Below are 14,126 nucleotides of genomic sequence, written 5' to 3' on the forward strand. Positions count from 1 at the left end.
CAACTTCTTCGAGCCTCATCGAGCTGGCCTCCAACCGCCACATCACATCGGCCGGAAGCGCGCACACCGATGTTGTGGTACCAGGCGGTTCGTACCACATCGTCAACATCGTCTCCATCGTCACAACTGTTGGGGAACGTCACATGGGAAACAAAAAATTTCCTACGCACAGAAAGACCTATCGTGGTGATGATCATCTATGAGAGGGAGATCAAATCCACATACCCTTGTAGATCGTTAAGCGGAAGCATTAATAAACGCGGTTGATGTAGTGGTACGCCTTCACGATCCGTCCCACGATTCGTCCCACGAACCGTCTCAAGATCCATCCCACGATCTGTCCCGATCAAGTGCCGAAGGGACGACACCTCCGTGTTCCGCACATGTACAACTTGATGACGATATCCGCCTTCTTGATCCAGCAAGAGAGGGTGGATAGGTAGATGAGTTCTCCAGCACGGCAGCGTGGTGGTGGTCTTGGTGGAGCTATTCCAGCAGGGCTTCGCCTAAGCACCGCTGAAACTAGAGGAGAAACAGATCTAGAGAGAGAGGGCAGCACGTGGCTGTTTTCTGTTGTGTCTAAAACCCTCAAAACCCTTACTATATATAGGAGGAGAGGAGGGAGAGGTCTGCGCCCTAGGGTTTCCTCTTTGATCCCTTGCACAAGGGAGAGGAGGAGGAGTCCTACTCCAATCCTATTTGGAGTAGGATTCCTCCTTCCCACTTGGAAACTCTTTCCACCTTGTTTTTTTCCTTCTCATACCTTATGGGCCTTAGTGGGAACTTATTCCAGCCCACTAGGGGCTGGTTTATCTCTTCCCACAGCCGATGAGCCCGCTTGGGGCGTGACACCCCTCCCGACACTCCCGGTACACTACCGATGAGCCCAAAACTTTTCCGGTGACCAAAATAGGACTTCCTATAGATATCAATCTTCATTTCCGGACCATTCCAAAAACCCTCGTGACGTCCGGGATCTCATCCGGAACTCCAAACAACATTCGCTCACCAACACATATAAGTCAACTATACCGAAACGTCACCGAACCTTAAGTGTGCAGACCCTGCGGGTTCGAGAACTAGGCATACATGACCTGAGACACTCCCCGGTCAATAACCAACAGCGGGACCTAGATGTCCATATTGGCTCCTACATATTCTACAAAGATCTCTATCGGTTGAACCTCTATGTCAAGCATTCATATAATCCCGTATAATATTCCCTTATCGCTCGGTATGTTACTTGCCCGAGATTTGATCGTCGGTATCGCCATACCTAGTTAAATCTCGTTACCGGCAAGTCTCTTTACTTGTTCCATAATACAAGATCCCGTGACTAACTCCTTAGTCACATTGCTTGCAAGGCTTGTTGTGATGTTGTATTACCGAGTGGCCCCCGAGATACCTCTTCGTCACACGGAGTGACAAATCCCAGTCTCGATCCATGCCAACCCAACAGACACCTTTGTAGATACCTGTAGAGCACCTCTATAGTCACCCTGTTATGTTGCGACGTTTGATACACACAAGACATTCCTCCGGTGTCCGAGAGTTGCATGATCTCATGGTCATAGGAACAGATACATTGACATGTAGAAAAACAGTAGCAATAAACTGACACGATCATATGCTATGTTTATAGTTTGGGTCTTGTCCATCACATCATTCTCCCAATGATGTGATCTCGTCATCAAGTGACAACACTTGTCTATGGCCAGGAAACCTTGACCATCTTTGATCAACGAGCTAGTCAACTAGAGGCTCACTAGGGACAATGTGTTTTCTATGAATCCACACATGTATTTGAGTTTCCAATCAATACAATTCTAGCATGGATAATAAACGATTATCATGCACGAGGAAATATAATAATAACCAATTTATTATTGCCTCTAGGGCATATTTCCAACAGTCTCTCACTTGCACTAGAGTCAACAATCTAGTTCACATCACTATGTGATTGTAATGAACCAAACACCAATACAGTTATGGGATTTGACAATATCTTGCTTGTGGAGAGGTTTTTAGTCAGTGGGTTTGAAGCTTTCAGATCTATGTGTGCTTTACAAATCTCTATGTTATCCTATAGATGCCGCTACTACGTGCCATTTGGAACTATTCCAAATGACCGCTCCACTATACGAATCCGGTTTACTACTCAGAGTTATTCGGATTAGTGTCAAAGCTTTCATCGATGTAACCCTGTACGGCAAAATCTTTAATCACCTCCATAATCGAGAAAAATTCCTTAGTCCACTAGTTACTAAGAATAACTTTGACCGCTGTTCAGTGATTCAATCTTGGATCACTCTTTGTACCCCTTGACAGACTCATGGCAAGGCACATATGAGGTGCGGTACAAAACATGGCATACTTTAGAGCCTACAGCTAAGGCATAGGGGACAACCTCTGTCCTTTCTCTTTCTTCTTCCGTGGTCGGGCTTTGAGTCTTACTCAAATCCACACCTTACAAAACAACCAAGAACTCCTTCTTTGCAGATCTGTTTTGAACTCCTTCAAAAACTTGTCAAGGCATGCATTTCATTGGAAGTTCTATTAAGCGTTTTGATCTATCTCTATAGATCTTGATGATCAATGTTCAAGTAGCTTAATCCAGGTTTTCCTTTGAAAAAATCCTTTCAAACAACCCTTTATGCTTTCCAGAAATTCTACATTACTTCCGATCAACAATATGTCAACCACATATACTTATGAGAAATTCTATAGTGCTCCCACTCACTTCTTTGGAAATACAAGTTTCTCATAAACCTTGTATAAACCCAAAAGCTTTGATCATCTCATCAAAGCGTATATTCCAACTCCGAGATGCTTGCACCAGTCCATAGAAGGATCACTACAACTTGCATACTTGTTAGCATCCTTAGGATCGGCAAAACTTTCTGGTTGTATCACATACAACCTTTCCTCAAGGAAACCGTCGAGGAAACAATGTTTTGACATCCTATGTGCAATATTTCATAAATAATGCAGCAACTGCTAACATAATTCCAACAGACTTTTAGCATCGCTACGAGTGAGAAAGTCTCATCATAGTCAACTCTTTGAACTTGTGAGAAACATCTTTACGACAAGTGGAGCTTTTCTTAATGGTGACTTTCACCATCATCGTCTGTCTTCCTTTAAAAGATCCATCTATACTTAACAGTCTTACGACCATCAAGTAGTTCTTCCAAAGTCTACACTTTGTTTTATACATGGATCCTCTCTCGAATTTCATGGCCTCCACCCATTTGCCGAAATCCGGGCCCACCTTCGCTTCTCCATAGCTTGTAGGTTCATTGTTGTTCAACAACATGACCTCCAAGACAGGGTTACTGTACTACCTTGTAGCAGTACGCGACCTTGTCGACCTACAAGGTTTGTAGTAACTTGATCCGAAGCTTAATGATCACTATCATCAGTTTCCACTTCAATTGGCATAGGCGCCACATGAACAACTTCCCGCGCCCTGCTACACACTGGTTGAAGTGACGGTTCAATAACCTCATCAAGTTCCACCACCCTCCCACTCAATACTTTCGAGAAAAAACCTTTCCTCGAGAAAGGATCAGTTTCTAGAAACAAACACTTTGCTTCTGGATCTGAGATAGGAGATGTACCCAAATGTTTTGGATATCCTATGAAGATGCATTTATCTTCTTTGGGTTCGAGCTTATCAGACTGAAACTTTTCCACATAAGCGTCGCAACCCCAAACTTTCAAGAAACGACAGCTTAGGTTTCTCCAAACCATAGTTCATACGGTGTCATCTCAACGGAATTACATGGTGCCCTATTTAAAGTGAATGCGGTTGTCTCTAATGCCTAAATTAAAACGATAGTGGTATTTAGATAAGAGACATCATAGTATGCGCTATATCCAATAGGGCGCGACTATGACGTTCGGACACACCATCACACTATGTTGTTCTAGGTGGCATGAATTGCGAAACAATTTCCACATTGTCTTAACTCTGATATTCATCTCTATGATCATATCATAGACAGTTTATCCTCTTGTCATGACGATCTTCACTCTGAAATAGCTTTGAAATTTTCAATATTTCAGAGTTGTGATTCATCAAGTAAATACTCCTGTATCTACTCAAATCGTCAGTGAAGTAAGAACATAACGATATCCACTGCGTGCCTCGGCATACATTGGACTACACACATCAAAAATGTATTACTTCCAACAAGTTACTTTCTTGTTCCATCTCACTGGAAAACGAGGCCTTCTGTCATCTTGCCCATGTGGTATGATTTGCATGTCTCAAGTGATTAAAAATCAAGTGAGTCCAGACGATCCATCTGCATGGAGTTTCTTCAGGCGTTTATACCAATAGGTATGGTTTGCATGTCTCAAACGTTTTAAAAATGAGTGAGTACAAAGATCCATCAGCATGGAGCTTCTTCATGCATTTTATACCAACATGACTCAAGTGGCAGTGCCACAAATAAGTGGTACTATCATTACTACTTTGTATCTTTTGGCATCAATATTATGAACATGTGTAGCACTACGATCGAGATTCAATAAACCATTGAAGGTAATTATTCAAGCAAATAGAATAACCATTATTCTCTTTAAATGAATAATTGTATTGCAATAAACATGATCCAATCATGTTCATGCTCAACGCAAACACCAAATAACAATTAGTTAGGTTTAACACCAATCCCGATGGTAGAGGGAGCATGCGATGTTTGATCACATCAACCATATAATTACTTCCAACACACATCGTCACCTCACCGTTGCTAGTATCCTTTTAATCCATAGCTATAACTTCGAGTTACTAACACTTAGCAACTGAACCGGTATCTAATACCCTGGTGCTACTAGGAATACTAGTAAGGTACACATCAATATCAGCTATATCCAATATACTTTTGTCGACTTTGCGAGCCTTCTCATCTACCAAGTATCTAGGGTAGTTCTGCCTTAGTGACCGTTTCCCTCATAACAGAAGCACTTAGTCTCGGGTTTGGGTTCAACTCTGGGTTTGTTCACTAGAGCAGCGACTGTTTTGCCATTTCATAAAGTATCCCTTCTTACCCTTGCCCTTTCTTGAAACTAGTGGTTTTACTAACCATCAACAATTGATGCTCCTACTTGATTTCTACTTTTGCAGTGTCAAACATTGCGAATAGCTCAAGGATCATCATATGTACTTGATATATCATAGTTCATCACGAAGCTCTCGTAGATTGGTGGCAGTGACTTTGAGAACCATCACTATCTCATCTGGAAGGTCAACTCCCACTTGATTCAAGCGATTGTAGCACTCAGACAATCTGAGCACATGCTCAACGATTGAGCTTTTATTCCTTACTTTGTAGACAAAGAATCTTGTCGGAGGTCTCGTACCCCTTAACAAGGGCACGGGCATGAAATCCGAATTTCATGTCGTGGAACATCTCATATGTTCCGTGACGTTTCAAAACATCTTCGGCGCCCCAATTCTAAGTCGTTAAGCATTACGCACTGAACTATCGCGTTGTCATAAAAAATGTGTATGTGAGATGTTCGCAACATCCAGAGACGACAATTGAGGTTCAGCACACCGAGCGGTGCATTAAGGACATAAGCCTTCTGCGCAGCAATGAGGACAATCCTCAGTTCATGGACTCAGTCCGCAAAATTGCTACTATCATCTTTCAACTAAATTTTCTCTAGGAACAGATAAAAACAGTAGAGCTACAACGCAAGCTACAACATAATTTGCAAAGACCTCTTTGACTATGTTCATGATAATTGAGTTTAGCTAATCATATTACTAATAACTCCCACTCAAAATAGACATCCCTCTAGTCATTTGAGTGGCGCATGATCCAAATCCACTAACTCAAGTCCGGTCATCACGTGAGTTGAGTATAGTTTCAGTGGTGAACATCTCCATGTTGATCATATCAACTATATGATTCATGCTCGACCTTTCGGTCTCTTGTGTTGCGAGGCCATGTCTGTACATGCTAGGCTCGTCAAGTTTAACCCGAGTGTTCCGCGTGTGCAACTGTTTTGCACCCGTTGTATGTGAACGTTGAATCTATCACACCCGATCATCACGTGGTGTCTCGAAACGACGAACTGTCACAACGGTGCACAGTCGGGGAGAACACAATTTTATCTTGAAATTTTAGTGAGGGATCACCTTATAATGCTACCGTCGTTCTAAGCAAAATAAGGTGCATAAAAAGGATTAACATCACATGCAATTCATAAGTGACATGATATGGCCATGATCTTGTGCTTCTTGATCTCCGTCACCAAAGCACCGGCATGATCTTCATCGTCACTGGTGCCACACCATGATCTCCATCATCGTGCCATCATCGAGGTTGTCATGCTATCTATGCTATTACTACTAAAGCTACAACCTAGCAATATAGTAAACGCATCTGCAAGCACAAACGTTAGTTTAAAGACAACCCTATGGCTCCTGCCGGTTGCCGTAGCACCGACGTGCAAGTCGATATTTAACTATTACAACATGATCATCTCATACATCCAATATATCACATCATGTCTTTGTCCATATCACATCACATGCATACCCCGCAAAAACAAGTTAGACGTCCTCTAATTTGTTGTTGCATGTTTTAAGTGGCTGCTATGGGTATCTAGTATGATCGCATCTTACTTACGCAAATCCAGAACGGTGATATGCTAATTGCAATTTAACCTTTCTCGAAGGACCGCCTCGGTCAAATCCGATTCAACTAAAGTTGAAGAAACAGACACCCGCCAGTCATCTTTATGCAACAAGTTGCATGTTAGTCGATGAAACCGGTCTCTCGTAAGCGTACGAGTAAGGTTAGTCCGGACCGCTTCAATCCAAAAATACCACCGAATCGAGAAAATACTAAGGAGGGCACCAAATCGAACATCAACGCCCACAAAAACTTTTGTGTTCTACTTGATATTTCATCTACAGATGAACCTAGCTCATGATGCCACTGTTGGGGAACGTCGCATGGGAAACAAAATTTTTCCTACGCACACGAAGACCTATCATGGTGATGATCATCTACGAGAGGGAGATCGGATCCACATACCCTTGTAGATCGCTAAGCGGAAGCCTTAATAAACACGGTTGATGTAGTGGTACGTCTTCACGAACCGTCCCACAAACCGTCCCACGATTTGTCCCACGAACCGTCTCAAGATCTGTCCCATGATCCTTCCCGATCAAGTGCCGAACGGACGGCACCTCCGCGTTCCGCACACGCAAAGTTGTTAGAATCGCGACTCAGATCTTAGAATCTTACGACCTTACGATCCAAACTAGCCCCTCCGATTCTATGATTTTGCTCATAGAATCTAAGTTTCTACGATCCTTGTAGTTAAGATTCTACGATTCACGATCCTACCAACGTATTTCCGATCCGATCCAGAATCTCGATTCTCACAACTTTGCGCACACGTATAGCTTGATGACGATCTCTGCCTTCTTCATCTAGCAAGAGGGGGCGGAGAGGTAGATGAGTTCTCCAGCACGGCGGTGTGGTGGTGGTTTTGGTGGAGCTATTCCAGCAGGGCTTCGCCTAAGCACCGCTGAAACTAGAGGAGAAACAGATCTAGAGAGAGGGCATCACGTGGCTGTTTTTTGTTGTGTCTAAAACCCTGAAAACCCTTAGTATATATAGGAGGAGAGGAGGGAGAGGGCTGCGCCCTAGGGCTTCCTCTTTGATCCTTTGCGCAAGGGAGAGGAGGAGGAGTCCTACTCCAATCCTATTTGGAGTAGGATTCCCCCTTCCCACTTGGAAACTGTTTCCACCTTGGTTTTTTCCTTCTCAAAGCTTATGGGACTTAGTGGGAACTTATTCCAGCCCACTAGGGGCTGGTTTATCTCTTCCCACAGCCCATGAGGCCCCTTGGGGCGTGACACTCCTCCCGATGGTCCCCGGCACCCCTCCCGGCACTCCCGGTACACTACCGATGAGCCCAAAAATTTTCCGTGACCAAAACATGACTTCCTATATATCGATCTTCGTTTCCGGACCATTCCGGAAACCCTTGTGACATGTGAGATCTCATCCGAGACTCCGAACAACATTCGGTCACCAACACATATAACTCAACTATACCGAAACGTCACCGAACCTTAAGTGTGCAGACCCTGCGGATTCGAGAACTATGCAGACATGACCTGAGACACTCCCAAGGTCAATAACCAACATCGGGACGTGGATATCCATATGGGCTCCTACATTTTCTACGATGTAACACCCCGGACACACCCGCCGGCGGTCGTTACTCCTGGCGGGATCTAGACTGGCCCCACATATCAATACTAGTCTTTTCTGCACACTTTGTCCTCACTCATGCGCACCCGGGATCAACTTCCCGGTCGGTCACCCATCCTAGAACTACTCCAAGCTGAGCACGCTTAACCTGAGAGTTCTGTTCGAATGGGTTCCCGGAAAAGAAGGAATTCCTTATTCATATGAGTTGTCTATCATCCCTAATAAGCCAGACTATCACATACACCACCACTTAGAGGAACCGGCGTCCTCGTCGGGCCACAAGAGCGTTCCCTCTTGGCACAAACGTCTGTGCTTCCAGTCCAGTACATGTGCCATGCCGTGTGCCACGATAGGACAAACGTCATGAACAACATGACCGCACACCTGTCCGCAAACATCCATGTAACCGCGAGGGTCGGCTCTGATACCAAACTTGTAATGCCCCGGACACACCCGCCGACGGTCGTTACTCCTGCGGGATCTAGACTGGCCCAACATATCAATACTAGTCTTTTCTACGCACTTTGTCCTCACTCATGCGCACCCGGGATCAACTTCTCGGTCGGTCACCCATCCTAGAACTAATGGGCTCCCGGAAAAGAAGGAATTCCTTATTGATATGAGTAGTCTATCATCCCTAATAAGCCAGGCTATCACACATACCTAGTTCAGTCTCATCACCGACAAGTCTCTTTACTCATTCTGTAATACAAGATCCCGTGACAAACTCCTTAGTCACATTGCTTGCAAGGCTTGTTGTGATGTTGTATTACTGAGTGGGCCCCCGAGATACCTCTCCGTCACATGGAGTGACAAATCCCAGTCTTGATCCATGCCAACCCAACAAACACCTTTGGAGATACCTGTAGAGCACCTTTATAGTCACCCAGTTACGTTGGAATGTTTGATACACACAAGGCATTCCTCCGGTGTCCGGGAGTTGCATGATCTCATGGTCATAGGAACAGATACATTGACATGCAGAAAAATAGTAGCAATAAACTGACACGATCATATGCTACGTTTATAGTTTGGGTCTTGTCCATCACATCATTCTCCCAATGATGTGATCTCGTCATCAAGTGACAACACTTGTATATGGCCAGTAAACCTTGACCATCTTTGATCAACGAGCTAGTCAACTAGAGGCTCACTAGGGACAGTGTGTTGTCTATGTATCCACACATGTATTTGAGTTTCCAATCAATACAATTCAAGCATGGATAATAAACGGTTATTATGAACAAGGAAATATAATAATAACCAATTTATTATTGCCTCTAGGGCATATTTCCAACAGCAACCACCCGTGCCACCCAGGCGGATGGCGGCTTGGCGGCGTCCCCGGCACCCATGAAGCGCCGCATCAACTTGGGGGACCTCAGCGTGCATGATGTGTTGCTGATTGCAAGCGAGATGCTCCACCAAGATCGACGCGAGGGCGCTTCGACGCATGCGCGGACCGCATCACGGAGCTGATCGCCATCGCCTAGAAGAACATCCAGCCCCGTTCTTCTTCAAGGCCGCAGGCGCCGGGCGCCAGGGGCTCCTACCTCGTGTTGGCCCCCGGGCCGGCAAGCAATAGGGCCCCTCGTGCGCTGGCGGGGCTGAGAGAGAAGCACCTCATGCTGCCCTATTCTTTTTCCAGATTCCGGCGGCCAGCCCCGAGGCGCATCATGCTGAAAACCACCAGGGGCACAAGGAGAACGGCGAGACGATCGATGCACACACCGGTGCGCATCACCAAGACCAGGTCGACCCCCGACAGTCCGGGTCGGCCAGACAGGAGAGCTGCCTCTAGCGCAGCTAGCAGAAGGCAGAGGCATCGACGGGCGAACTATGACAATGGAGACGCGCCGAGGCACCAAGGGGGAGTCAGCATCTACCAGTGCCGGGACCAACCAACGACAGCAATAGGAACAAGCGACTACACGCGATGGCTAACCGCATGAAGATATTCGAGTAGCACGCCCGGGGGGATCCCCCTGCTCCGCCGAGAGGGACTACCACCGTTGCGCTGCTAAACGGCTTCGGAGGACGACCGAACACTTACATGGAGCCGTACGTACCATAGTATGCAGCATCACGTGACACTCTCGACGAGGAAGAGTCTCAAGCGTCCACCCTAGGCTCCTATCTTCCTCATGAGTGAGGAACGCTTTTGAGCCTTGTAACGCCCAAGATGCGACCCTATCCTCAATTTGGCACGAGGGCCTCATTAGGGATAGAAGCGCATCTCGTCGTTTCACAAGAATGGATATCGTTACAAGTACATGTACTGAAAAGAAGAGATATACATATAGAATTGGCTTACACTCGCCACAAGCTAAATCAGAGTCACAACAGTACAATGCATAAACTTCATGAAGAAGAGCAGGGTCCGACTACAGACGAAAATAAACAAGAAAAGAAGAACGACGTCCATCCTTGCTATCCAAGGCTGCCGACCTGGAACCCATCCTAGATCGATGAAGAAGAAGAAGAAGAAGCAACTCCAAATGAACAATCAATGTGCTCGCGTCAAGTAACCTTTGCATGTACTTGCAACTGATGTTGTAGTAATCTGTGAGCCACAGGGGACTCAGTAATCTAATTTCCAAAGGTATCAAGACTAGCAAAGCTTAATAGGTGAGGTAGGTTAAATGGTGAGGCTGTAGCAAGCGACTAAGCATTATATGAGGTGGCTAACTTACGAGTACAAGAATAAAGAGGGGGAAGATCTACGCATAGCGGACGTGACTACTGATGATCAAATGAATGATCCTGAACACCTACATACGTCAGACATAACCCCATCGTGTCCTCGATCGGAGAAGGAACTCACGAAAGAGACAGTCACGGTTACACACACAGTTGGCATATTTTAATTAAGTTAACTTCAAGTTATCTAGAACCAGTGTTAAATAAAGTTTCCACGTTGCCGCATAACCGCGGGCACGACTTCCCGAAAGATTTAACCCTACAGGGGTGCTCCAACTAATCCATCACAAATTACCACAAGACGCATAGAAATCCTCGATCACGAAACTCGTGATCTCGTCGGACTCCCTAGCGGAAAACCTCAACTCTGAGATTACCCAAAGCATCACCGGAACCCCGATGCACAAGATATCTCGTCAAAGGTAAAACTAGTCCAGCAAGGCCGCCCGACGTGTCGACGATCCCAATAGGAGCAGCGTATCTCGTTCTCAGGACACGACGGATAAGCGAAGCGTACGGTGGCCTGATAGACATCTCCCGAGTTTCCCCGGGTTGGCCCCGCACGGTGCTCTGTTTTGGACCAGCACCATAAGCACTGGCCCTCCCTATATTATGTAGAATTACTCCTCGGGTTCATGACGCCCTATGCTTTCAGTATTAACAAAATTATTATGTTGGACAAATGTAGTTCCAATGTTGGGCCTTGCCAGACCAGCTTTAATCTAAAACGAATTATCAAGGGGGTCCCCATAACAACCGCGATCGTGTTAGGAGCGCTCAATTATGGAACATAACACCGGTAGCCGAAACTAAGGGGCCAAAGGTGGAACAAAACACCATGCTAGAAAGGCCAAGCCTTCCACCTTTTACCAAGTATATAGGTGCATTAAATTAAATAGCAATTAATATGGTGATATGACAAGGGACCCATGTTATCACATGGAAGCAACTACACCTGCAACTAGCAACGCTAACACATTGTAAGCAAGCAGTAACATAGCCAATCAGTGGTTTGCTAGGTCGTGAACAGGTTGAAGGTTTCATGGCATTGTTGAGAGGCTGATATTTAACAGGTGGTAGGCAACTAGACATACGAAAGAGACGGTAAAACTAGCATGAAAATGATAGTAATGGTATCTGGGGAAATGGTCATCTTGCCCGAGATCCCGCTTGGAAGAAGAATGACTCCGTGAAGCAGACGAACCGATGTAGTCGAACGGGTCCTCACTTTCCGACACGCTTGCGGAACTCTATCGAGACGAAACAAACCGGAAACAAGAATCAACACACGATATTCACCACACGATGCACATCACATATGATGCATGAGCAGATGAATATATGCAAGACATGGCATGGCAATTCACAACACTCAAACACTACACATTAAGTGAAGTTCAATATGCAACGAGTTGCATATTGACGAAACTCCACGTTTAACTATTTAGTTCTATCCCGATTAGGTACACGACAATATTTAATGTGGTTAAACATGGCAAGAGGTGAAGTGTAATTAAACTATCTATCTAGGCATTTTAAATGAGGTCAGAAATGACATATAGCACCATCGAGACAACCTCACATGTTAATTTACAATTCTGTCCAGATCTGATCTAACACGTTTAAATGTTTGTTAAACAGCTAAACAAGTAGGTTCACGTGATTCTACGCGTCGTTACAAGCAATTTACACATAGAGAACATCTCCAACGGAGCTACGGATCAAAAGATACGGTCACCGCAAGATATGATGGCATGCATGCAATATGTGTGCAAATGGCATCCACAACATTCAAAACACACAACCAGCAAGATAAAATGAAACTACACGAGATTCTAAGCAAGTTTCATATAGGACACGATCAAAACGGAGCTACGGTTCAACAACTACGAGCTAAACAAGAAACCACTACAATCTGCCAAAATCAGCCACATATCATTTTCTACACCCCACAACTACGAGCTACACAAACCAAATGGCTCCAACAAGGCATGAGACGATAGAGGGCAAGATGCACTACAACATACAACTAATTACATCTAGCATGGGAGCATGGATCACTAGGAAAAGAAGGCACAAAATGGCTTCTCACACATAGTTTCAGAGTTAGTGAAAATAACACTTCAAGAAAGTGCAGTTTTCGATCTGAAGGCATATTGACAGCACCAAAACCGTAAGCTACAAGACTCCAAAAGGCATGAAAATTCACAGCATGCTAGAGAATCCTAAAGTCTACAACTAACTCCATTGCATCAACCTCAAAAGAGCTACACATCACAAGATAAACTGATGCAAAGACAACAACAAAATATAACAGATTCAGACTTAGAAATATTTCAGCATCTCCATAACAACACTATTTCCTAGCAAGTTGAGAGCAAGCAAACCACACCTAAACATGGATTTCTATTGCAACCAAAATTACCAGGGGCTAGAGTAAACATCCAAGAGCAACTCTCTAGTTGACAACTTAATCATATCAAGCACGGAATAAATCCCACAAAATAAACAAAAGGTAACATGGCAAAATATCACGCGAACTAACTTGCTCAAAAGCTAAAACTAAATACAGAGTTAAATCCTATGGATTTTTCTACCCTGAAAACATATATAACATGTGGGGTTGCACAACAATAATATCACCACAAGTATATGCGAGATAATATCCTAAACACGGTATAACAAACTAGCTACGGAATCCTACATGCAAAAATACCAACAACTGCTCTAAAATACATGGCAAAGGGGTTCCTAAATCATGAACATTTAATCTACGGGGTTCTAGCAATCCGGACACGGACGAAAATAAATACGGGCAACTATCCTATTGAGACAGCACACAAAACTAGGCATTAGGCACATCAAACTACTTCAAACATTTATGCAAGTGGCAAAATTGTGATCTACGGGAAAATCTACACAAGATACATATCTAAATCATCGCGATCCAACATACGGATTAAAAGTTACGGGCGTTTTAATTTCTAGCATAAATATGGAAATAATAAATCGCCAGATAAAATAATAATTCGAAATGGGACGAAATATGATGGGCGCAACATAACCAAAAGGTGCTCGGGGCGAGGGATAGGCAGCTCATCTCGGCTCTGGGCCAGCTCGGTGGACGGGGGCACTCGGCCGAAGTAGTGGGACGAGTTGGTGGGCCGGCCTGGCGCT

The sequence above is a fragment of the Hordeum vulgare genome, chromosome 6H, assembly GCF_904849725.1.
Source record: "Hordeum vulgare subsp. vulgare chromosome 6H, MorexV3_pseudomolecules_assembly, whole genome shotgun sequence".
In the NCBI taxonomy this organism is placed as follows: domain Eukaryota; kingdom Viridiplantae; phylum Streptophyta; class Magnoliopsida; order Poales; family Poaceae; genus Hordeum; species Hordeum vulgare.